The sequence below is a fragment of the Podarcis cretensis genome (assembly GCF_951804945.1).
Source record: "Podarcis cretensis genome assembly, chromosome: 3".
NCBI classification, from domain to species: Eukaryota; Metazoa; Chordata; class Lepidosauria; order Squamata; family Lacertidae; genus Podarcis; species Podarcis cretensis.
The window spans coordinates 74,162,682-74,188,749 of NC_137172.1; the positions used below are offsets into that span (position 1 = coordinate 74,162,682).

The following is a 26,068-nucleotide window of genomic DNA, read 5'->3' on the forward strand; positions in this document are numbered from 1 at the left end:
CCTGCCCACACAATAGAGGGAGGATCTTACCTGGGAATTCAGAGTATAATATAATGAATATTATAGAAAACTCCATGCAGAACATTACAAGACTATGACATATACCAAATATGGCAAAGGTAATACAAGGACCCTTCTTTAATATACTGCCATATTGGCACACTGCAGCTGCAAAAACACTGATTAAAAGGCAAGTCTCATGAATATAACAAAAAGTTATAAGACAGAATCAGATATAGCAGTCATAAAAACGCAAAAAGAGTGTTTTTGGCATGATGGACCCAAACTTACAAATAACATTTAAAAATTACTATATTGTGTGGTTTCTACAAATTTGCAGGCAGTGCCGGCTATTTGATGCTACTAATAAATGAATTGAGCCTCCATGTTTAGTGGCAGTATAGCTCAGATATCAATAGTTATTTATACATTTGCATATAATGTTTATTCAATTTTGCAAATCGGCACCATTTTTTCTGCTTTTTGTTGGTGCTGCATTCTGCTTGAGCGGGGCAATTCTTGACTTGAATGTCCACTAAGTCTTCCATGACAGTAATGGAGGTCAAGCTTGTTTATCCGCTCTTAGAGATCTTCTACTTGAAGATAGCTGCAATAAGCTTTCAGAGGGTTCTCCTTGAACAGATCTTTAAATCCTCTGCCCCTCATGGGCGTAGCCAGGATTTTTGTTAGGAGGGGCAAGACCTTGGGGGGGGGGCAGAACTGATGTGATTTATCAGTTAGTTAAGTATTTCTATTGTTTTACTTGATCTAGGGGGGCAGCTGCCACCCCACCACTTGGCTACACCCATGGTGTCCCTGCAAAACAGAAGCCCATGTTGTAGTATTGTTCTCTGGGATTCCCAGATACAGTGGATATGCAAATCTTGTCCTTTCTGCCAATAAGTTGCTGTAAAAATCTTGTCTGGGTGGAAATTCAAATACTGATAGCTTAACAGCACAAGGACCAGGATTACCATTACTATGCTTGCTGTATTACTGGGTGGGATAAACTGTACAGGGTCAGGGGAGGAAGAATGCTTGCATGAATCTCTCTGACCACTTGCATGAATGTAGGAAGAGAAGGAATATAGCAAATGGGTCAAAGGGATACGGTACTCCAAATGATTCTCCATAAAACCTCTGTGCCTACTACTCCATGCAGTAATGTTCTTGGACAGTCCTTTAAAATAATAACCCTACTCCAAAAATACAGCCCTCTAACAATGGCACTACACTGCATTTTAAAAGAGAAAGGTGTTTTTCTCCCTAAGCGAGTTGTAGATCATGGATTATATATATATAAAATCATATATATATATATATATATATATATATATATATGAATGATCATATACAGCAACAACAGAGTATTTGAGAGGATGCGTCCTGAATATTAATTCAAGTGTCTGAATTTTAAAGATTTATGTCAAGAGACAAAAACAGTGTCTCTAAATTACCTCAGCATTAGGGATAGAGGGGCCATATGTGTTTGTGCAGATTTCTTTGCAGAAGAGGGTTTTAACATATTGGTTCAATGTGCAGGTGTGGTGGGTCACTTATATTTGTCTCCAGTTGGATTTAGCTCATGCACTGTACATAATTCAGCTTGACAAGATTTTCCTTTCAGTTTGCCTTATTACTAACCTCTTTTCTTCTCTCTCTCCCCCCCCCTTTTTCTTCTTCTTCTTCTTCTTCTTCTTCTTCTTCTTTTTTTTTTTTTTTTACAACAGCCCCCTCGCTTACATCACCGTGTAGTAGGATTTAAATAGCTATACATGCCATGTTTCTCCTGGAAACAAAACACACGATTGGCCAGTCCGGCAGCCAGCCTCTGCCTACCAACAGGGATAAGCCCGACCTCGCCAGCCAATAGCGGCAGGGCTCGTGCCGCGGCGAGAAGCCAATGAAACGTCTGTCACTAAGGGAGGGAAATACATAGAGGCATGAAAGGTCTGTCATGTGTGTTATAATATTCTCATGCCATGTCAGTGATTTTATTTTCGCTCTGATCTTAATGTACTTTAAATCGTAGATTAAAGAGATAAGTGGTTGATCCTTTGCTCGGGGTTCTAATTCGGTATCCAGAGAACGGAGCTCACTAGGAATGCGATGTGTAGTACTATCAGGTTGTAAAGGGGAGGGGGAAGGTGGAGGAGATTTGCAGGAGTGTGCAGTAATGTAAGTACAGTTTTCTCCCTTGCTTTCTGGTGTGTGTGTCCCCCCCCCCACCCCCTTTTAAGGATCCTCGGGGCAGTGAAATGTAGCATAAATCTCATGCCGAATGTAGCTCCTCTTGTGCTGTCTCTTCCCTACCCTCCTTATTCCATTTTAATTTTCTTGGAAGGGCTTGGAAAAGCAAAATAAAACCATCTTAAGATGGCTTGTGCGTTCAGCAGACGGCTGAGATTTAATAGTATCCCAAAATGAATGTTATGCAAAGAAGCAGCAGCAGCAAAAAAAAAAAAGAAAGAAAGAAAGAAAAGAAAAGAAAGAAAGGTAAATACATTGTTTACATGGATACTTGTGCCTGTGTGTGTTTCTTTGTGTGTTGGGAAAATAAAGTGGAGCCGGGGATTGAGAGCAAGGAGGGAAAGAGGGGTTAGATATACTGTTAATGTCCTATCAAATCTTTGGGGTTTTTTTTACAAAATAAGGAAAGGGAAAAGGGTACTGGCTTGTTCAGAGATGCTGAAAGACTTGCAGGCTGCTGCTATTGCTGCTTGCAAATCCCTGACAGGGTTTTTATACATAAGAGAAGCTTCAGCAAAAGCCAGTGTGGAGCAGTTTTTTTTAAATCCAGAATAGTACGCTGTGCTTTCTGGGTTACAGTTTGGCACAGCCAAAATGAATGTACCTGTCCATTGAGCCAAAGCAGATAAATAAGCCTCTTTTACAAAATTTTCATCCAAACCTAACATAGGTGGACTATTTTAGAGAAAGCAGAAAAGAAAAAACTGGGAGGATGATTTAGAGCTTATAAATGAAAAGTGCATGTATATAGCACTGCAAGCAAACTAGTTGAGTATGTAACCGGCAGAGAGAAGCTTATGTTTACTTCTGTTTTATTGTCTTTTATTGGCTTCCTTTCATCAATTCTGGGCCTCTCCTCAAAACAAGACAGAATAAATGTTTCCCAAACAGAATGTTAAATATATTTAAAACCTGAACAGTGTAATATGACTAGATAACCACTAACAGCTGGCTGTTTGGTTGCCACACACAACTTTCAGAATTAAGTGAACATGGTAAAGCTGTGGTACTCATGTGGGGCTTTGAGACTGTTGCATTATGTGATAATAGTTGACTGACTGAGTGATGTGGAAGAGGTATGCTTTTCTAGACTGAGAGACAAACCCCTTAAAAAGCAGGGGCAGAGCAACAGCAGTTAGGCAATCTAGCTTGCTTCATTTGATGACCAAGACATGTTTCCAGATGTGAAAGAAAGTGGCATTTGCCAGCAAAGGATAATATTACTGCTTAAAAACATTTCTGTTTAATTATCATTTTCCACTTAAATTTTATTTTTCTTGAAGTGTTTTTCTAAATTGAACGTTGAATCCAAGATACCCCTTAATATGTTTTTCCCCTAGGATGTTTTAACAAGGAAACAGGTAGTTGGAATCCTTCCTAGTTTCAACTCGGGATAATGACTCTCAGATTACAAATCTGCTTGGTAATGAAGCGGAACAAAACCAATGTGGAACATCAGAAACCCAGAATCTCATAGAACAGCCAGACCGTTCAGAGGTCCTGTTAGAAATAAGATATTTTTCATTATTCTTCCTCCTCCTCCTCCTCCTCCTCGTACTGTGAATGGCAATGGTGGCCCTCTAATCTTTTGATTCCACAGAGGGCTGAATCAAGGTCATAGGGTTATACTTACAGCAGCTCACCATAAACCCAGCTCTGGATAATGCTCTCACTTCCTCGTTAATAAATTCTCTAAATAAAACAAACATTAAAACAAATCAGCTGATGGCAGTAATGATGTTTCTAGGATTTATGGGTCAGCATAAGTACTAGAAACATTAACACAAAACTTATGGTCCAGTGCAGAAACTTGTACGTTTTAGATTTAGGGCTTCATATGGAAATATAAAAAGACAGTCACACTACACTCCTAACCACATTTCTGAAGGGACAAGTTCCAACTTGGGAGTGAGCTGACAGTCTCACATTTTTCTAATCGATGTTGCTTTTTCATACTGAAAGCATTGCAGCCACGGGCAACGTTTACTACCTTGGACAACTGGTCAGAGTTGTGGCCTCTTGCACTTTGCTGGGTAGTCCACTTCTAGATGATCCACATTGTATCTATCCTTCACCTGTGCTTATTGCACTCTTTTACCAGCGATTTTGGAAAGAGAAGCAGCAGCAGCACAATGAAGCGCGGGGCCGGCCTAATTACTTCCGATACATATTTTATTTGAACAAAGGCACCAGATGGGTAATAATACATTAACATTAAACAACATACAGTATAATATAACTGAAGCCAATGCAGTGGATGGATCATAATAAAAACTAAATCCTACCTAGCCTAACTTCTGCCACCAAAAGCCAGCCTAAATAACATTAAAAAGTCTTTAAATGTTTCCTAGTGCTTTTATCACATTTGGTGAGATATCAGTGTAATAAACCTAACTTAACCTAACCTTGCAAGAAATGACTTTCAAGTTCTAACATTGTAGTAGAGAAGACCTCACAACATGCTATTGATGAGTCTGGGAGATGACAATGTGGAAGAAGTAGTCATGTATTTAGGATGCAATACAGTAAGGGGAGCAGAGATGGGGAATGCATGGGAAGTCTTAAAGACCCAAACAGGAGGTGGGCTAATGCAGTGTGTTTAAGGACATACTTGGGCAGCTATTTGTAAATAAAATTCTTCACTTCTAGTGTCGATTTTTTGCCTGAGACAAATCGATCCATTCTGTCCCATGTCATATAAACCGATCTAAAAAGTACAACTACTTATAATAATTTCTGCCTCAAGCATTTGGGTGCAGATGGTATGTTGGGATTATTATTTTTTTTAATAGTGCCACAAGATCATAAACATATTGGGTCCAGTTACACATATCCCCAATGAACGACAATTCAGCTGCCCAGACCTTGAATGGCGGTCAAAATTAAGACGAGTCAAAGACTCTTTCAAATAAACACATTCTGCATTTTCCCATCCCAACATTCTGTGGAAAAGCTGCGCTGTCTGGCTAGCTGGCCTTCCATTCTAAGAAACTGCCATTTCTCTATATTTAATCATAGGCATAAGTGAACCACAGGCTATTTTTTTCCTGTTTTCCTGGGGAGAAGTTTTTATATTTAATTTTATATTATTTTTGGTAGCATCTTGACTTTTTAATTAAAGATCAGAGGCACTGAAGGGCTGTTTCTTTTTTTTGAATTGTGTACTTTGCAAGATGAAATATAAAGTGCATGTTCACTTCATCATCTTCCTCCACTAGTCAACAAATGCAGATTTAAAAATTCCCATAAAAGCAATGGGATGATTCTCCTCTCTCATGTGCTACAAATAGGCATTAATTATCAACATACACTGAGCCCAAACCACACTTGGTGGCAATCAGTGATGTCACTAGGGCCCTTTCTGCACTGTACATTACTGTGTGCGTGCATGCAATGTTGATTCAGATTACTTACCGCACAACTGTATTCTTTCTGATATTATGCCTTTCAGGGAATGAGATTTTTTGTCGAACTTACTTATAACTTTTTTCTGAGACCATGGCCTCTCCTAGGAAATGAGTTAGTGAAGCTTGAATTTCCATTCTTCTTAGTTGTCCTACTCATTTTTCCATAAAATGTGTAACTACCTTGAATTTTGGCACAAGTAGAGTGTGCATTATAAACATTAAATGAGGCATGATCCCCACATCTGCAAGCAACAGTCAATACTTTCTGTGTTTTCTGTATTGTTACTTATAATTGTGGGGACTGTTGTCTAAATTTGGATATTGGAAGAAAGGATAAGCAAGAAACAGAAATTCAAGGAAATGGAAACGTGGAAACAATTGTGATGCACCATGATATCCAATCAATATGATTCTTGCACAACAAAGGTACATTCTGGTGGCTTTAATTTCTTGGACCTAGTATGCTAACTCAGTACTTCGTTATACTTCTGTCTAAATGCACAGGGTTCCCCAAAGCAAACTGTTTATTTGCTTTACATTTTTAAACCACCTTTCTGCTCTGAAACAGCTAAAGCATTTTTGAAAAGTAAAACACTAAGAGCATAAAAACAAAATAGGAATAAAACAAGGACAAACACCAAAAAATGGATAGAAGTTGTCTTTAGCAATTAAATTGTTGAATTTAAAAGCCTGTCAAAAGTAAACCTCTGTGATATCTGAGAGAGATACAGAGATACAACTAGGAAGTTGATTCCAAAACTGTAGTGCCACCCCTGACAAGGCCCTGTTCTGAACACTTACACTCAGACACCATATCTAGTGTGTGTTCAGCCTGGAGGAGAGGGGAAAGAACGTACAAGTAGAAAATGTGAAAATGACCGACATGGCTATAGTGCCCTTGGAACACCACCACAGCAAATAACAAGCAATATACTGAACACACAGTGTGTGAGCGATTGAAAGAGAAGAGGGAGTAATGCTACCTGAGTGCTCTGCCACCGTTAGCTGTCCACCCTGTGGGGGAAGAGAGACTACACTGACACTGAGTAGACATACTCCTTCCCCTTTGGGGGTTGTTGTGGAACTCTTACGAGAATGGGAACAGCTTTTTCTGCCCCGTTCATCCATCTGTGAGAATGCAAGGTAAAAATGCTCATGAGTGTTGGCTAGTACAGTAGTGGCAACAGTTGGAGTACCTGGTCTTTGACGGCAGAGAGCTTGCATGGCTGCGGGATAAGGGCCTTGCCTGTGTGCGCGCGATCCTGCTCCTAATTGCTGCAAGGTAGGAGCAGTATAGTTCAGATGATACCCATATTCCCATAGGGACTCAGGGGGCATGGGAGTGGGAGCACCCTGTGTGGGTGCTCTATCCTGGCATCCCCGGATATTGGAGTGGAGTAGAGTTTGGTGTTGGATATTTGTGTCTGGAATTCTAGAGAAGCGTTAGAGATGTGCTCCAATTCCCAGATGTGTTGCAAGCTCAGGGTTCAAAGTGTTCTTTCTTCATAGTTTCCTGCTACCAGAATTCCCCCTTATTAGCATAAAATGTGTGTGATGAAAAAAATACTGCACCTGATCTAGGGATGGTGTAAAATTGCACCATTGACCGGGGTGTGCATAGTCTGGGAGAGTCTAGAATGGAGTATAAACATGATCTTCCTCTGTTCCATGTTGAAACCACAACTCCACTTGGTTTTGGCCATTCCACCAGCAGCATATCTGGTGTTCTGCCAGCATATAGAGCTCCCATCAAATCTTTTATCTCCTCGGCCAGTAAATCTTTAGTATGGGACTATGTTCTTAAAGACTGGGCATTATATGGGCATTAGATGGAAAGTGGTACACTTCAAGTGGTAGCCCATATGGATAAATTACATTGTTGTGGCACACAACTGTAACAATGAAAAGCTGCAGGATGGAATAATGCTGCCTCTTCAAATAGATGAGTTTACACCAATGGGAGGCCACAGCAATTCTGCACCAAGACTGATTTTCAGATGGCAAAGCAGGTGACGCAGATCAGATGCATGTTACTGACACTGCAAACCAGTCTTGCTGCGTGTGAAAATATTAGGGCAGATGAGCACTGTAATTTTTTCTCTTTATTTTCAGAAATGCTTCCAGTAATTTTAGCCAGTTTAAAAAACACATCCCCCATTCAGACAGATCCCAATCTTACGTCAGTAAAGGTCTCTACCTCTGGTAGGAATTTTTTAAAAAAGATCATGAACATTTGTCGAAGCAAGTATCAGGCTTCTGTTTCATAGTGTAAAGAGCTGAAACAAAAAAGTACATCATTCATTTTTTTCCTAGTCAAAGACATTTTAATTTAATTATACTGGACCTTAAATGCCGGGCATAAACATAGGCTAAGAGGAAGAAATAGTTGTGATTATGTAACAGCTAATGGCGCCCTATTAGAACAGCGAGTATACCATGATAAGAGAGCTCCTTTCCCCTTTCCCCATCTTACAGAATTCTTACTAATTACTTCCCTTGCAACTCTTCAGTGAAACTTTGTAATCCATACATTTATTGGCTGTAGGAGGACATTTCCTTCTCTGCAATAATAAAATAAAATTTAGTCTTAGCTAGAGATACAGGCATCCCGACATGAGGAATCCCAAGTCCTGATACCAGTAATATAGACGTACATAATATGTATTATAATCAAGTCTGTGATTGCATTCCCTCTTAAATGTCTCTGATCAGTCTCTATATCGATTCATAGACCACCAGTTGTCGTTTTGGTGATGCAACTAACTTCTTTTCTAGCTATTGTTGGATTTTTAGCTAAATTCTCCATACAGTAGTTTTCTTTTGTAACTGAACAAATGAAACATTAGTCCCTCAATGAATTACATAATACATTTGAGATCTGGACTTTACGGAGAAAACATGCTGTTGTCCCGTCTCCGTCCCCCACTCACATGATATAAAAGATCCTCCCAGAACTTATTTATGGTGCAATTCACCCTTGCAACATTTTTCATGGGAGCACACATTTGTGCAATTAATAGTTCCAATGAACATAGAGAGATAAACTGAACATTAAGCTAAGATGTGTTATTTATGGGTTGCTAATTTGGTTACACATTTTACTGTGCTGCACTGCTGGTTAGATGTTTGTCCGATGAATTATGTGATATTTGAAGGCTTTAAAACTCTTGGTCCCGTAATAGGCATTATCATGTCTAGTTGATGACAATCGGATGTTAACATAGAAGTGCAAATGTTACTACAGGATACTTACACTTTATTTATCTTGAGACACCTGAACTCTCTTACATATACTAACACAGAGGTAGACAAACTAAGGCCCGGGGGCCGGATGTGGCCCAATTGCCTTCTCAATCCAACCCGTGGACAGTCTGGGAATCAGCGTGTTTTTACATGAGTAGAATGTGTCCTTTTATTTAAAATGCATCTCTGGGTTATTTGTGAGGCCTGCCTGGTGTTTTTACATGAGTAGAATGTGTGCTTTTATTTAAAATGCATCTCTGGGTTATTTGTGGGGCATAGAAATTCGTGCATTTCCCCAAAAAAATATAGTCCGGCCCACCACATGGTCTGAGGGACGGTGAACAGCTGAAAAAGGTTGCTGACCCCTGTACTAACAGATTTATTACCTGTATAGTAACACTTGTTCTTTATATTTCTTTGTAATATAGTTATATAGTAATATAGTAAAATAGTTGTAAACTATTAGCAGAATTCTATACAACTTAAAAAGTTGCCTTGCAAATTCTATGATCTGGCGTTTTCACATTTCATAAAAAAGGAGGAAATTGCCTCTATTCTTTCATTAAAATATGAAATTGACATAAAAAAAATAAACAGCAGTTCGAAAGATTACTTAATATTTCCTTTTTAAATTCTCCATGCAAGACAATCACTCATTGATATATCATATAACTATGTTCTTGGTCATCGCTTTCCAAATTTTATATAGCACCCTTGCCCTTACCCTTCCCCACCCCCACCCCCCGCTTTTCTGCTTGAATTATCCTTCAGGATGAAGGCTCTAAAGTTGGCTTTCTAATTATATAACATGGGAATGACATAAGGCCAAATTCTACTTGTGCTCTCCACCCACCCTATATGTCTCCCACGTATCCGTTCTCTTTCTACATTAAATAGAAAAGTATTTCATAAAAGCACATTATTGCAGAGCATAATTTTACATTCATTTTTAGGTTCTTTTGTAAGTACTACAGTGGGTTTTTACCCCTTATTTCATCCAGTATTTGAGGGGATGTTTAAAATATCTTGTCCCTTTCCAGAAAATTGTGGACTCTTACTGTATTATGTATTGATTTTGGTTTGGACTATGACAAATGTATTCTATATTTTGTGGAAGTATTGGCAGTTGTTTTACCAAGGGTTTTACCAAGAAGGCCATTTGCTGTATAGATTAGAAAACAAATAAGAATTATAATGCTCAAGGATGTGGGTTTTCATACTTTTGGCCACTTCTCCTCTAAAGTTAACACTGTACTTTACAAAGTAAAATAATCTTTAAAGTAAATCCTGCTATTCAAAGTGTCAAGATGGTGGGCCAGATCCAAACACAAATATATGAATTGGGTGGAATTGTTTCAAAATATGTCTGCTGAACTTGTTGTAATTGGGAAATGTTCAAATTATTATTAAAATGTATTGCAGCAACCACGAATTGAGTGGAGGAAAAAACTAACACAAATGGATACTGCTGTACTCCTTTTTTGGACAGTCGTTTAACACACAACGTCCAAATCCTGCAGCACAGATCATTTACTTACAAGCTTGTACAAGTTATAGCATAAAATAAATTTTAAATAATTTGATATAAATAAGGAAGGATATATACATCACACAAAGACGCCAATTGTTCTAGGTACCATGTTTCGAATAAAGGGTAAACTAGGAAACCCAGAAAGCAGGACATTTTAAAACGGGCCTTTTCAATACACCAATGGCTAAGACTATTTTTTAAAAAAATTAAATAGTCATTCAGCAATCTTAGAACTTTATAAAAGCTGCACTTCTTTTAATTCCCTCTCCCCCCCTCCCCAGTAATTCCGAGTCAGATGCCATGAGCAACATTTACTCTTAAGTAAGAGAGTTGAAAATGTTACCGTTAACTCTTTTTCAATGCATCAAGCTTAATGCATCCTTTTTTAAAAAAGAGCAACACAAAACCAAATACACTATCAAAACATTTATAGCAACTTTTGCTATATGATTTTAATTTTCAGAAATTATCCAGTAGCGTCCATGTTAATACATGTAGCATAGACCAGGTCATTGGCTGCACAGTAAAAATAAAAAGGATTTCTATTTACCTTTTAACTGTTCCAAGATCTATCCAAGTGATTTAGAAAATGTTGACCTGCAAAATATAAGAGTAATAATCTAAAATGTTCTATATCTGGAATTGTAATTTCTATTTCCATTTTCAAGGTGTATGCTGATGAGACTGATTATGTGATACTTGAGTCTTACATAACCAAGACTTGCATTACAAGCATTTCATCCCATCCTCACCCCAAGATTTAATGAAGAACAAAATAAAGGAATGTAGCTGTTTATCTTTAATAAACCTTGTTGCGATACATTGGACACATATCAGATTTAATGGAAATACAATGCATGCCTAAAATTATGGTTATGTAAGTGATAAATAGGCAACAATATAGACAGGTAGGTATGCTATAAAGTAATATTGTATCAATTTTTACAACACTCTTTTAATCAAAATAACAGGTTGTCTACTATCAATGATCTGCCTAGATAATGAAACTAAAACATTGCTTTGCTTCTTAAAATGAACATACCACATTTTTTTTAAACCCTTTTGCTTTTCTACCCATCTTGCAGGTAGAAATAATTTCCTAAAGGGTTTAGGTTTTTTTTAATGGATAGAAGAGCAGAATGCATATAAAACAATACTATGCAACTACATTCATATTAGGATTGTGTCATCCTATTATAACAATTTTAAGTTGAATTTATCATAGTATATATATATAAAGGGCCTGTTACCCAAAAAAGAGCCTATTTGCTAAGCCTAACTTACACCTATAGGTGGCAGTCCGCTTTCACTAAAAAGATGCTGGACTTCTCATTCACAGTGTTCAGAACTTGTGCATGGAAATTATACTGGTGATGTGCATGCATGTACGTGCTTGGAGAGAAGGGGATCAAGGAGGATCTATGCTCATTAAACATACAAGGAGAAACTTGTGTAGCACTGTAACCCATTTACAGTTTCCAGAAACGAGTGAAGATTAAATGTGACTTCAGAAGGGTTGTTGTGAGTCTTGGTTTAATTTAGTCACTGATCAGGACTGAATTAATTAAAAACATTATAGATGGAAATAGCCCAGTAGTTCTGCAAAATAAATTTCCAGCACCAGCAACTAATGCGTCAGTTTAGTTTTTATATCGGAACTCATTACTACTGGGACTTCCATGATCCAAACCTCATTTCTGTTACCTAAACCTTCTATTATCTGGTTATCAGCATTTCTGGCAGTAATGTCCTGAAAGGCCAATACCATACCCAAATTAGGGCTACTGCGCAAGCCCAGCATTTCATCCATCTTGTCTTAATCTTTCACTTGCTGAAGCAGCAAATCAAAAGACCCTGCCCTTTTTTTCGTCCCAGTTCACAGTGGCCAAGATAAGCTGAGATTTCACATAAGGAAGAAAAGGCAGCCCTGTATCATGAGGTTGTTAATGTTTGATGTTTTATTATGTTTTCATATGTATTAGAAGCTGCCCAGAGTGGCTGGGGCAACCCAGCAAGATGGGCAGGGTATAAATAATAATAAAAGTATTATTATTTGTTATTATAGTCCTATAATATTCTGACACCAGTTTGCGGGGAAAGGCTGTGTTTGGATTATTGCCCAAATGGTGACGATTTTGCCCATTCTCATTTAATTATACAACCATTGCAGGAAACGATCTTATACTGAGTTGGCTCAATGCTCCATCTACCTCCGCATTGTCCGCACTGACCAATAGAAGTGCACCAGAGTTTCAGGCAAATGCTCTACCAATGAGCTACAGTTCTTACCCCATAAGCTGCGGCCTGGTTTATGCACTCACCTGACCTGTGCTCCATTTTATGAGCTGGAAGAGGAGTTTTCTCTCTTCCATCATGCATATAATGTAACAAGGGAGGCAGGTACTGCATTCACAGATCTCTACTTTGATGGCATGGTTTTTGCTTTATTAGCCACCTTGTTTTTATAAAGGAAGAGCTATTAAAACCATTATTTAGACACATGAGTCTTCTGCTTCATGTAGGCCGTGAATAGTATAAGAAAGGCCAGAAAGGGTGCCCCTCTGTGCTGCCTCCTTAATTAGAGTGCTAGTCCAATGGGTGTATAAATGGCAACGTTTGGATAAGTGTGCTGGTGCTGGCACTATCATTATTACTGCTGCTATTTAGCATTTGTTTAGTACAGGGGTCTGCAACCTTTAAGACAAAAAGAGCCACTTGGACCCGTTTCCAAAGAAAAAAAAACTGGGAGCCGCAAAACTCGTCATTATAAAAATAACTTTTTTGTCACTTTTTTATTATTTCTTTGTTTGACCCCTCAGAATTACTCCTCCTCATAGAAATAAACATTAAATTAACAAGTTACCTTTTTTTGTGTGTGTGTTCTTCACTCCCCTTCAAAACAGTGACCAGCGTACATGCCCCCTTTCAATGCAGTGACCAGCGTACATGCCCCTTACAATGTAGCGGGTGGGCGGGAAGGTGACATCGGCACGGTGCGTGACTAACGCACACATCGCCCCCATGCGACGTCACAACCAGTACAGTGCCCGCCACAGTGGGAAGTGTCGGGGCGCACAATGCGCCTCCTCCCCTCGCTAGTATCCGCCCCGGAGCCACGGCAAAGGTGTAAAAGAGCCACATGTGGCTCCAGAGCCGCGGGTTGCAGACTCCTGGTTTAGTAGAATCAGTGCACCATTGCACTGTCTGTTAAGAAGACTTTTACAGATAGGACAGAGGGAAACGGAAAGGGCAGGACTTGATAAGCAAAAGTAGGAAGGATAAAATAGTGATGACTGCAGGCAAAAGAATAGCAGCATCTCCAGACTATCTGTATTTCAAGGGAGGGATTGAAGTGAACACGAAATCTAGGTTTGCACAGCTAAAGTAGGTGAAAGAGCTCTGTCGCAACAAATTCACTTTTAAAAAACCTGGTTTTTGCAGTTAAGAAAGTGATGGGGAAATGAAACTACAAAGTGTGGGGTGAATGAATGATTAGCAGGAAGATGCACAAGCAAATTGGGATGTATTCAGGATGAATGCTCATTGTCATAGAACCTCCTTGCAAACAAATAGAACAAATTCTCAATAAAGACCAGACAGAATTTAACCTCCATGTAAGCTTTGTGTAAGCAAATGTGGGTGAATGCTCAATAAACAGGATGTCTGGAGGAGCCCTGAGGACAGATGCTAGTAAAATATCTGTAGAAAAGTTGGGTAGTGTTGACAGATTCGAAGGAGGGAAGAGAGGTGACTTAATAGACAGTGGTGGGAAGATATTTAGGATTAGTGCATTAATTAAAAACTGGAATATAAACTTAAATATTAAATCAATTATTTTTAAAAAAATATTGGTTGTAAATTATTTAGTCTCATTGTTCAACTGACTATGCTTTTACCTTTAAAATGTCAAGGATTCTGTATGATGTAGACTATTTCCGTGTTAATATTCCTAGCACCCTTGAACAACATTAGCTGAACAAATATTGCAGTGATGATACCCTGGAGTAGTTCCCCAAGTCCCATTACAGTTGGATAGAAATAAAACCTGTTTAGGACCAACATTTCCTATATATAAGATACAGTACACCTTGAAAATAAGATTCCACCATTCCCAGAGCCGAAGGTTTCTGTAGCAAAATGGCACACAGTAAAAATGAGGCTTTTGACAATTGCAGTGTGATAAAGTGGAGCAAGATCCATATGTACTCAGTTTTGCTGGAGTTTATTAAGCTTTCACAGGGAATTCCTTTTGCAGTATAGATGCAATTGATAGAGCCACAAAAATTAGATATGGAGGAGAATTCAATACTCTTGAAATAGTATATGTATCCTGTTATGGCCACAGAGGCCTTAGCGAAAAATGTAAATCTTAAAAGTCACTTAAAAGTCTGGATAAATCATTCCACTTCTCACTACTTCTCAATCACTTAATTGAAGGCAGAAAGAAAGCAGAACATTTAGACTGCTGCTCCGAGCCAGACAGTTGCTTCGGTACAACTGAACCATGGATAAACCAGATATAAAAGGCAGACCTTTTACATTAAAAGTAAATAGATTGGAAGGTGGGTGGTTAACTATATTCTTGCTCATCAGCCTGACTTCTAAAACCTCTGAATACAAACAGAATAATTTAAATATTTTAGGATTTTCTTGATTCATAAAGGAGCACTCAATTCTTAGATTAATTTGTACAGTCTATACTATATACAAGTGAGGAGATACCAATTCATAATGTGATGGATGCAATCTAAATGCAATATATGCTGCTTGACACAAGTTTCCATTGCTTCAAAGACATTTTTGTTGGGATTGTTTTATAGAGTGTAAAGGTGCACCATAAAACATCTGATGCTTTCTAAAAACAAGTCCTCTAGCTCTCTTGACTATTTTATTCACCTTTGGTTGCAATTTTAAACACGCAGTGCAACTGTATGCATGTTTACTTGGAAGTACACAACACTATATTCAGTAAGGCTTACTCCTAGGTAATTGTGGATAAGATTTTTCCCAATTCCTACGGAACTCAATGGGATATATGTCAGAGTAAATACAGATATATTTGGGGCATGAGTAATATATATAATAATTAATGAAACATATATTAAAAGATTATGTCCCTGAGCCCAAGGTTACAGTCTAAATAAATCAATACCGGCAAATTCTGAAGTAACAGATTTTGCTGCACTAAATACAGCTAAATACGATGGAGCAAGTACTGTTTGTAAACCACTGTTGAATTTAACAGTGGTAATAAATATTAGTAGCTCTGATATACTGTACAGGAGTAAGCTTATAGAGTCCCGAAATACATGTTTTTATTTCTTTACGGGGTTTTTGTTTTGTTTTGTTTTACATTTTACACCACCTTAGGTTGAATATCTGGAAGATGAATCTTATGTTCTTGAGGAGTTAGACTTCATATTGACGGGATTCAAGAGATGAATTCTGGATATTTGTAACGAAGAGGTGATTAAAAGAGTCATCTTTTGCTATGGTCACTTTTGCCATATGCTTATTTCCCAATTCTTCAGAAATAAATGTTTTGGACAGCTAAAAATTGATTTGCTCTGCAGAATGCAGCAGCAAAATACGAAGCATCTTACTCGGCAACATACTCCCCCTCCGATATGGCTAAAATAGACATCACTGCACTTCATTGTTATACAGTGCTGGTACGATCGCAGTGCAAGAGTATCCTGAGGTATCCGTTGAAAGTTAGTTGATTCCGACTATGATTCACTGCTTTTGAAATGAAAATGTATTTAAAGTGTTCGGTCAAGCAGTTACTTTGTTTTAATAGTTAATGTAAATAAATATATAGATCAGTTAGTACTATGTCTCAAAGCAAATGATGTTTTGCAGTTATTTTATAAATATACTAGCTTCTCCTAAGTATACAATATAATGTCACTGTTTGGGAAATCAAACTTGTGTGACTCATGAGGTGTTCGTAGGCTGTCACCACTGCAAGGGTTACATCTCTGATTGCAACTGGAACAGAAATCCATCTGCTAAAGCTGTGATTAATTTATTGATCAGCTGCCCATGCCAACTAATGGATTCATGCTATTCGCCCTGATTTGAGGATTCCTTTAAAAGTCAGGTATTTTAAGATAGGTACTTATCGCTTTGCATCAGCATCATGATTAGCACCGGAAATGTGGAGCTTTCAAGTGAGTCCCCAGATTTAACTGTGTGTTAATAGGATGGACACAATCCAAATATATTTCAATTACAAGGAAATTCTGATTGCAAGGAAAAACAATGACTAATCTGATGCAAAAATGCCAGGTGCCATCCAAATCTATTAAATGTAAGTGGAGCTTTTCTATAATTTAAAATGCAATGTGGATTACACTCTTTAGTAATGACAAATTACAGGCAAAATAATGGAAGCAGATAAAATATGCTTACAGATAGGCTAAAATAAATTGAATAGTAATATTAGTTTAATTTATTGCTTTTAAGAATGCTCATAGTACAGTTTCAGAAGCGGTGATAGCCATGTATTTTAGCAGCTGAGGATGAAGTTTTGATTGAACAATAATTTATTTTTAAAAATAAAAAATAAATGATCATCCTCTGCAACTCTGGAAGTTTTGGCCAGCAAAAACAGGAAAATAATGCTTAAAAATAACTATTGATCTTATCTTTTTGAAGTGCTTTTAAACATTTTTTCTTACTGAAGTCTGCCCAAGCTGACTCAAACGTCATCAGATAAATATAGAAAAATCGCCTCCTTGCCCGCTAGAAAGTTGAAGCAAGGTCAGGTCTACATACATATCATGTAATTTAAGGTTGCCAGATGTCTCTTACTTAAAGGACTTTCCTTATTCCAGAACAGCACAGCTCCATAAATGCAATGATCATCCCTCCTTACTTTAAAATCTTCCAGCTCCATAGAACTTCACAGAGACTTCAGCTTGGCAGTCTGCTATGCTTTTAAATTTTGATCTGGCAACCTAATTGCAGCAAAACTTCATCCAGCATGTGTGTATATTTCATTATTTCCCTGCCCTCAACTCCTACAGTGACAGTTTAGATAACTCCACACTTACATAAGCCTAGCTTTCCCCCCACTACAGTTTCTGGTTGTTCTTGCTATCAGGGTTGTTGTTTTAAAAAAATAGCATTTACCATGAATTTTTTTATAGCTTTTTTCTGTTTTGTTTACAGTAGTATTTATATTTGCAGCAAAGCATTTGAATCTATTTTGAAGTGTGCTAATCCATACAGTAACAACCTCTAAATATAATGCTGTAATAAACATTGTTGTTCATTGTTGTTGAATTCAGTCCTTCTCTACATACTTGGCTGCAGCTGTCCTTCTGGTATATTAAGGTTACCGTTAATTAAAACACCCACCAAGATAACTAAGTTATAGTGCAGCAAATGGGAATCTACGGACCTTCAGAAGTTGATAGACAGCAGTTCCCATAATCCCTGATTGTTGTCTGTACCCTTCTAGTTTCCCGATTGATTTTCCAGGAGGAATTCTGGAATTAAGAAAGCCATCCCGGCTTGTGATTTCATCTTGAACTGTCCCTATTTCCCCTGCCACTGCTGCTGCTGAGCTTGAAAAAGAGGGTGAGTTGGGGCTTGTCCCGAGCAGAGGTGGTGGTGAGGGAGCTCCCTGCTGCCTCTCCAGGACTGCTGCTACTGGCCTCCTCCCTTGGGCAGCTTGTAGCGGCTGCTGGAGAGCGGATGAGGAGGAGAAGAGGCTGTTGCCACTGAGGCCCAGCCCCACTGACATGCTGGCTACGAGAGTCAGGCAGAGGGCAGGGCCGCCCTTGCCACCAAGGAGTGGTAGAGCAGAGCGCAAGGAGTCTTGATTTTTTAATTAAAGAATGCTTTGTGCATCCACATCTAATCCTCTTTTCTAAAATTTATTTGTTGGTGTGTATTTTTTCTTTTTGTAACCCTACCAAAGAATAAAATAAAAGCGGGATTAAGGAGTTTTCTCAGGACAGTGGAGGGTGTGTGGGCTGTGTCCCATTGGTAATGGCACTCACCCTTCTTCTGATAGGAAATGCTCTGCAGGAAGGGGAACAAAAAAGGGGGGTTGAGGAGGGTCTGTTGGGGAGGAGTAAGAAATGTCCTTATTTTCATCTGAGGAATGTTGGAGGGTTTGCATTGTCCATGCTGACTAGGGCTGTTGGGAGTCAAACACCTGGAGAGCCACAGATTCCTCACTCCTGTCTTGTGGTGTAAGAAGGGCTGGAATGTGGCTGGAAGGATGGGCAAACTTACTTAGCAAAAGCGTAATTGCCCGTGTCTCCAAAGACCTACTTTGGATGCGCCTATGAATTTGGATACATAGAACAGAGCTTGGGAAATTCATTTTAAAAGGGGTTGTGTTATGATATCCAAAAAGGAACAAATTTCAGATGCAGTTCATCCTTTTATAAAACTGACTAGTTCATTTCATGTTGTGATCCAAATGATCGTCGGCAATATTTTTCACCATTCACTATGTTACAAGATGCAATGTTGAAGTATAAAATATACTTTAGAACACTAAGAAAGCATTGAAACATACACACACATACAGAGAGAGAGGGGGGGAAGAATGTGAATTGTTTAAAATCCACGAACAATTAAAAAGTATAAATGTGTGTAAAAAAAAATACATGCAAAAGAATGGACTTGGAGATGAACTAGAAATTATTAGACCCTCCCCCCCAAAAAAAAATAAAGTCCCATTTGGAATGCAGAACTTCTAATTGTTTTAGATCCCACCACATATTATTATCATGGTCCATTATTCTTCAGAGCCTTTCCAGAGACTTAACAATGCCTCCATCATAGCTTGTTTAAAACTGTACATTTTTCTATGAAGTGCAATAGTTATTGGATGGCAGAGTCAAGATAATTGATGGTAATTGGTTTTTTGTAGGGGGACATCCTCAATGAGCTCATTTTGCTTCGGCATCTTGCACTTTAGGATAGTTATATTCAGCTGGCATAATAAAGCAAATGGGGATCCTTCAAGAGATTGAAATTTGCATATTAAATAAAGGTATATTGATTTCTCTCTTGGAAATATACCAGGCCAAGACACAATGTTTCATATTTAATATTTCTTCTGGTACTTAATTTTTTAATAGGTTGGTAACATGTAGAGTGTCTTGGCCTGCTTTACTCATCTTTTTTAGCGATATTTTTTTGAGGGAGGGCTTTTCAAATACCCAGTACTAGGTAATGGGTTACTTTAAATTTGCATATATTTAAATGAATAACAAAATGCTAATATACTATAGCCACCTTGAGGAGTGGTAATCTTACTAGTACTACAACAAATGAAGTTGAAAGAAAACTATTTTTATAATGATGACACTTCAATTATACTATTGTTTTTAACACTGTCAGTGAGTTTTGCGGAAGCTGTAAAGAGTACTCTGCTCAAACCAAACCAAATCATTTCTTTTTTAAAAAATCTGATCTACAAAAATGTAAAGGTACATCCTAAGATAATTGCATTAAATTGCTAATGCAAATCCTATTTAAAATAAAATTTGAGTCAATTAGGTTATATTCATGGATATAAAACCTTTTGATTAAAGAGCTGCTCTTTATTAAACCAGGAAATGCATTTTAAAATATATTAAACTATATATTTTAAATCCAAGTATTTGTAAAAACTGCAGGCAGCAGGCTCATCCCTGTTTTTTTTCACACGGGTATCTATTGTGTGGCACATACATACATACATACATAATCTGCAAATAACTGATATATGATGCTCTATTTTAAAACTCATTTTATTCCCCTTCAATTTTATGCAGATTTGATTGATTACTCAATTTAACCTTATATGGGTGATACGAGTTAAGGTTTCATTAATGGTGTGACAATTATAAAAATTAAGAGCAAGTTCTTAAAGCATTTTTTCAGCAAATAACAAAGCACACCAGGATCATTTTCTCCTTATAATTGTCCCATGAATTGTAGATAGGTGAGGATCCTGCCCTGCCCCGCCCCCAATCGCTGCCCACAGCTCAGGATACCTGATAGCACAAGATTTCGTTTTGTTTTTCATGTCACAGATTAACAAACACTTACCAATCTGTGATTGTAAAAGGAAGCAACTAAAAATAGGAACAAAGTCTACCAAAGAGTGGGGTAAATATATAAAGTTATGACCCAGTGATTGATAAATTATAGCAATTTCAAATCAATATGAAATTCCTATGTTCAGTCGTATTCATTCTGTCATACAGGCATCAGTTTAAATGCATGTGATGGGGGGGGGGATGACAGAGAATTCAGTTACATAATCCATTAACCAAGATGGTTCAGCAGAATCAATGTCACATTAGGTGCTTCATGGCAGCCAGTTGCTGGAAAACAAACAACAGAAGCCACATTTTGCAGAATGTTTTTGCACAGCACTCCACCTTTGCTTCCCCAGGGTCCCTGAAAAAGAGTGCCGCTTTTGGGTCTATGCTGAAGATTGCATGGTGGCTAGAAATAGTACAGAATGCATCAACCTGATTCCTAAATGTATGGCATGCTGGAAGAGTTATTGGGCTTCTTCACAATGGCATCCAGGCTTCATTCATGCTTTGATCTGTTTGAAAATAATTCGTTATGTTGTACAGATATTCTTCATACTCTTCACAGGCGGAGAGAGATCTGTCAGGAAACGGTGGACCAACGTAAAGTAAGGGCATTCCTTACCATAGGTAAAATATTGTTCAGGTGAAACATTGTTTGTGTAGATTCTTTGTTCATTCTTATTATATACATCAATTTTATTCTAGCACTGTGCACGTAGCATGCTTGCTTGCTTGCTTGCTTATTTATTTATTTACGAGACATTGTTTCACACAAAGTATTGGGTGAAACACACAAAGTATTAACTCTGGGGTTTGGGTTGTTTTTAAGTTAGGGCTAGTAGCCTTTTTTAAATAATATTTTTTTCTGTAAGAAAAATAATGGTTATTCAGGTGAGGGGCTTGGCAAGCCACCATGCCTTGTCTGTTCTGTTTCTTGTCAATAATATTAGTTGGTACACATCTCAGTATCTTAATGTATAAGAGTTATTTTTTTTTCTCCACTTCTCTGACAGAAATCAATCAAAATACAGCCCCTTCAAAGATTTCAGCCAAAACAGAAATATCCATAATAAGCAGATTCTATCAAGGCCTGGCTCTTAAGATTTATGGTTAGCAATGTATTATTATTGTTGTTTTATGATTTTCTAGTGTTTAAAACTGCGCTACTTGCTGGTTAAAAAAAAACAGAGGAGAAAACAAGGGAAGTGAGGAATAAGGGATTTTTGTATACAATAATGTATATGAATAAAAATGGAAATTTAAGAAGAAAAACAAAATGTGAACTATTTTATTTCACAAGAGTCCTCCCATCCAATATTTATTTTGGTGAACACTTAGAAGCCAGTGGTGAACTTCGCCATTCCCTGTCATAGATGTAACTATACACAAAACCGAAAAGTTTCCCTCGTCCTGTTAATGCTACAGTGAGCAAAAGCTTAGAAAACAGAGAAGCACAGATTTGGCTCCGGAGAAAGAGGTTGAATTGTTATTTTTATCATAATGTTATTTGATGAGGAAACTCTTTTTTTGTTCTTTGTTTCAAATTAAATAATCTTGACTTTCTAAAGTCCAGTGCTATGCTTTACTACATCAGCCTAGGTGCTCAGAATGAACACAAAGCAGGATGTTAGCAAAGCTAGTTAACATCCCTGACAAAATACAGAGAGATAAATGTTTAGGGTCAGAGTACTAGTCAGAACCACTACCTGACGACTGAATCAACCCTTAAAGATGAAGAAACAGAAGAACTGAAATGTTTCTAAAAGAAACATTGGCAAATTATAAATTTGAAAAATTAATAGGGGGAAAGTTGGCAAATTATGGGAGTGACAATTAATACACTTCTGTTTATTACAAAAGAAATACATAAACAACATAACAAAATTTGGTGGTATTTTAGATGTCCTCATTAAAGGCCGATGACAAAATTCCAGTTGATCATATTTTAGCCTGGAAAATAAAACCTGATCTTGTCCAGAAATATCTAAGGAAACCTATGTAGGATGACGTTTGTAACTGCTATCTTCAAGTCACACAGTCAATGTTTCTTTGTCTCCTCCACCCCCGCCCTTTAAACTGGAAAGAAAGAAGTTGCTGTAATTGTAATATTTCTTGTATCTCACTCCTCTGCAGTTGTACACAGTGCAGTGTACAAAAACAAAAAACAAAACAGCCATTTATATTGAAAGCAGCCATTCAACCCCATATATAATAAAGTAAGCTTTAAAGCCTGAGGTGGCAACATGGTCAGTCAAACAACCATTAAAAGCTTTCAGAAACAAATGGGTTAAATTTTCTTTCTAAGAGGGAGAACCAAACACAGTTGAAATGGAATTAATAACTTAATGAATAACTGTTGCCTAGCTTGCTTTTTTTTTTTTAAGGCAGAGCATTTTAACAGTTAATTTTCCGTAGTCACCATTGTAACCAATTTTGTAGTGGTGACATTGACTCAAGTATTCACTGACATTGACCAAAGGATGACAAATGGGGAAATAAAGATGTTCAGATGCTCTGGGTAGTGTTCAGCTATGTTTTCTCAGAGTACCATATTGACTGCGAGTGCTGGAAGACCTGCTCCCTGCCTTGCATTCTTTTTCCACCTGTCCTAGAAAGGCAGAGCCCTGACTGACTCCAGCTACAAAAGCTGAGCCTGCTGGGTATTGATCAGAAGGAAGTTGGGGTTTTTGGGTGAAGGAGGGGTGTTGTTACTGCTATTATTGATATTTTTTATCTTTATTTTAGATTTATTATGCGGAAATGTATGTGGAAATTGTGTTTTTAATGTGGAAATTGTTTTAATTTGATTGTTTTCTTTTTAACGTTTTATTTATTGTTTATGACTACTTTATGTTTGTAATTATATATTTTTCATGTTGTAAGCTGCCTTGAGCATGGTTTTAACTATGGAAAGGTGGCAAACAAATAAAATTATGTATGTATGTATGTATGTATGTATGTAGACTCATTGAAAATGGACCTAATTTAATTGTTTATTATATTTACTCGGAAAACACAGTAAGATGGGCAACATATTTGTTGTTGTTGTTATTGTTGTTGTTGGGGTCTACTCTGAATACAACTTAAACGCCCCCACCATTTGTAAACATACTTCATGTGGAACCTGTTTTAAATTTCCACTTTCTCATATGCATGTTCAGTTTGACAGTGTTAAAGCTGCCAGAGGATCTAAATAAATAATAAATATAAAATGTCCAGTTATCCATGAAAACTCAGATAGGGATGGTCAGTGGGACTATATAGGAAATGTCGCATTTCTGTGACTTGGAGCGGGTAGCAAATTTACACGGGTTACAGTTGCCACCTTTTCACTACAAATTTGACTGCCCAACAGAAAGCAGCAAAAGGAACGAATCTAGAGGAGGATTGAAAAGTATCCGGCACTAAGGGATATTAGGCCGAAGTGAACAGAAGGATCGCTGAAAGGATATTACTCCCTTTTTAAATCTGGGGCACATGTTAAAAGTTTCCCTCAGGCAGCACGTGCATTGCTTTTATTTCTTCAACACATAACCTGAACTGACAGTAACCTTGGCACCAATACATGGGCAATATTTACAAAAGGATGCACCATTTCTGAACAATGTCACCCTAATGTAGGATAGGCAGGCTTTTCTTGATCATCAGGCATGCATGTCGTCTTGGTCCAGCAATTTTGTTTGCAGACAAATGTAGTCATTGTGGACCCAGAAAAATAAAGAGAGAGAAAATTGCTATTCTGCATTTGAGTTTTTGTTTCCTTTTATCATTCTGCACATGTCCTAAGGCGGTACATAGAAGTTTGCTTTGTATCAGGCTTTTAATTGGTGTGAGCATGTCTGGCTTCTTCACTACAAAGCTTCTGGCAAATGCTGGAGACACACCTCTTCACCCTGGCCTTTCCACCAGATCTAAGAGCCCTATCCCTGTGATTGTAATCTGTTTTTTTTAAATTTAATTCTGAATTTTAAACTGTTGTAACCTGCCCTGGGACCTGCTGGTGAAAGGTGGGGAAGAAGAAGAAGGAGAGGAGGAGGAGGAGGAGGAGGAGGAGGAGGCGAATGCACTAATCCCATCAATGTTACAAAACCACTGGGAGTTAAGAGGCTGGTGCACTCATTTGTGTGTGAGAAAGACAGTTTGCTCTCCCTTGCTCTTCTAATCCCCACCCTTTTGGCCCAAGACAAGGCTAAACAATTTTCTTGGCAGCAGCAGATGAGACAGCAGTAGTTCCTCCAGGCTGGGTAAGTGGATGCACCTGGCACATCGTGGCCTTGAATAGATGAGAATTCTCCCACACTGATGCATGAAACCACCCATTGCATAAGCAACCCCACACTGACAAAGGCTGCCTCTGTCCATAAGATCCTTGGAAACTGGCAAAAGGGGCAAATGGAAGTTTGTGAAAGAACCTTGCCACAGTGATGAATTCAGCATTGGTGAGAACAAGCACAAGAATTTAGCTACATGGCAAGGGGAAATGATGGCTTCGCACCAAAGTGAGAGGTGCTGCCAAATTCAGAAAGGCTTCCATAATTATATTCTGTCACAGCTCTTTAGAGAATTCATCTCTCTCAGTACGGCATCTCATAACTTTTAGTTCAAGCCATGGCTGCTACCAGAATAGATTGTGCCATTTTTGCCGAAATATAACAGGATCTGTTGGCATTTATTAAATGGGAGATGTGCTTTGAACACACGGACAGACCTTTCACAGGTTAGTTTATGGAAAACTGATTTAATGGAGAGAAGATCTCATTTGCAGTATATTATGGACCACAACCATAACTTCCAAGTCTAGACAATTGGCAATTCATTGTAAGTGAGGCAAACTTAATAGTCACTGCAGGTGACAGATTGCATTGTGAAGGCAGTCTGCATTCTCTAAGAGTAAATCTGCTCCACACTGACTCTTAGATGTGGGGAGGGGATATTTTCTGTGATGATGTTCTAGATCTATTAGTTGTGACTTTTCTGCTAAAACACTGAAGTTTTAGGGGGAATGTATTCAACATCTATTCAGAAGCAATTCCATTCTGCTTTTTTATTTGTTTAATTTATATCCCACTTTCTCAAAGGAGTCAAATGTAGCATTCAGCCTTCCCATGTTCTAGAGTTGAATCTTGGCACTCAGTCCAGGGCTGAGGTTCGGTGAAGTCTGGCACAGTGAATCCTTTGGACCTATGTGCTACATAATAATATATTTTCTAATTTCAGTGTTCATTAAACTTATGCTTAGGCTATATAGTGACATAAAAATTAGACATCAGGAAAAATCAAAGGTTTTTTGTCCATCATTGCTTTTTATTAATTTAATAAGCTTTGTGCATTGCACATACCCTGCAACATGCTGAGTCCCAAAACCAGGATGTGTGCCTTCCTGTCTGGGCTCCCAGGCAAGTCATGTGACCTACACGACACCATGGAGCCCAAATATGCATCTTTTGGGGCACCACACAAGTTCGCAGCCCCCCAAAAAGCACGTTTTCGAGGCAAGATCTCAGCATGACATCATGCAAGATCACAGTGCCCACAATGGCCACTGTGCTCTCACAGAAAAAATAGGATGTCCCATGTTT

At 38.1% G+C, this 26,068-nt stretch overlaps 1 protein-coding gene and 1 long non-coding RNA gene across 11 annotated transcripts in view; one reads left to right on the forward strand and one right to left on the reverse strand.

Annotated features, from left to right (window-relative positions):
- The window catches only part of ARMC2 (armadillo repeat containing 2), an 85,741-nt gene that overhangs the window by 47,117 nt on the left and 12,556 nt on the right, over positions 1–26,068 (reverse strand). For 6 of the 8 annotated variants that reach the window (XM_079971631.1, XM_079971625.1, XM_079971629.1 and 3 more), the window contains exons 2-3: positions 10,982–11,028; positions 3,884–3,942 (exon numbers count right to left, since the gene is read on the reverse strand). The gene's annotated coding sequence lies outside the window, so the exon portion shown is untranslated. The remainder of the gene's footprint in view (positions 1–3,883; positions 3,943–10,981; positions 11,029–26,068) is intronic. The other 2 variants (XM_079971620.1, XM_079971628.1) reach the window with 1 other exon arrangement.
- On the forward strand, positions 1,715–24,231 carry LOC307213667. Of its 3 annotated transcripts, none has more exons than XR_013837609.1 (5): positions 1,715–1,950; positions 15,802–15,897; positions 16,005–17,421; positions 21,055–21,116; positions 21,503–24,231. It is a non-coding gene; the product is annotated as an uncharacterized lncRNA (long non-coding RNA). The 3 variants fall into 3 exon arrangements; XR_013837610.1 differs by lacking the exon at positions 1,715–1,950 and adding an exon at positions 1,957–2,178; XR_013837611.1 differs by lacking the exon at positions 1,715–1,950 and adding an exon at positions 1,957–2,178 and having other exon boundaries at positions 16,005–16,132.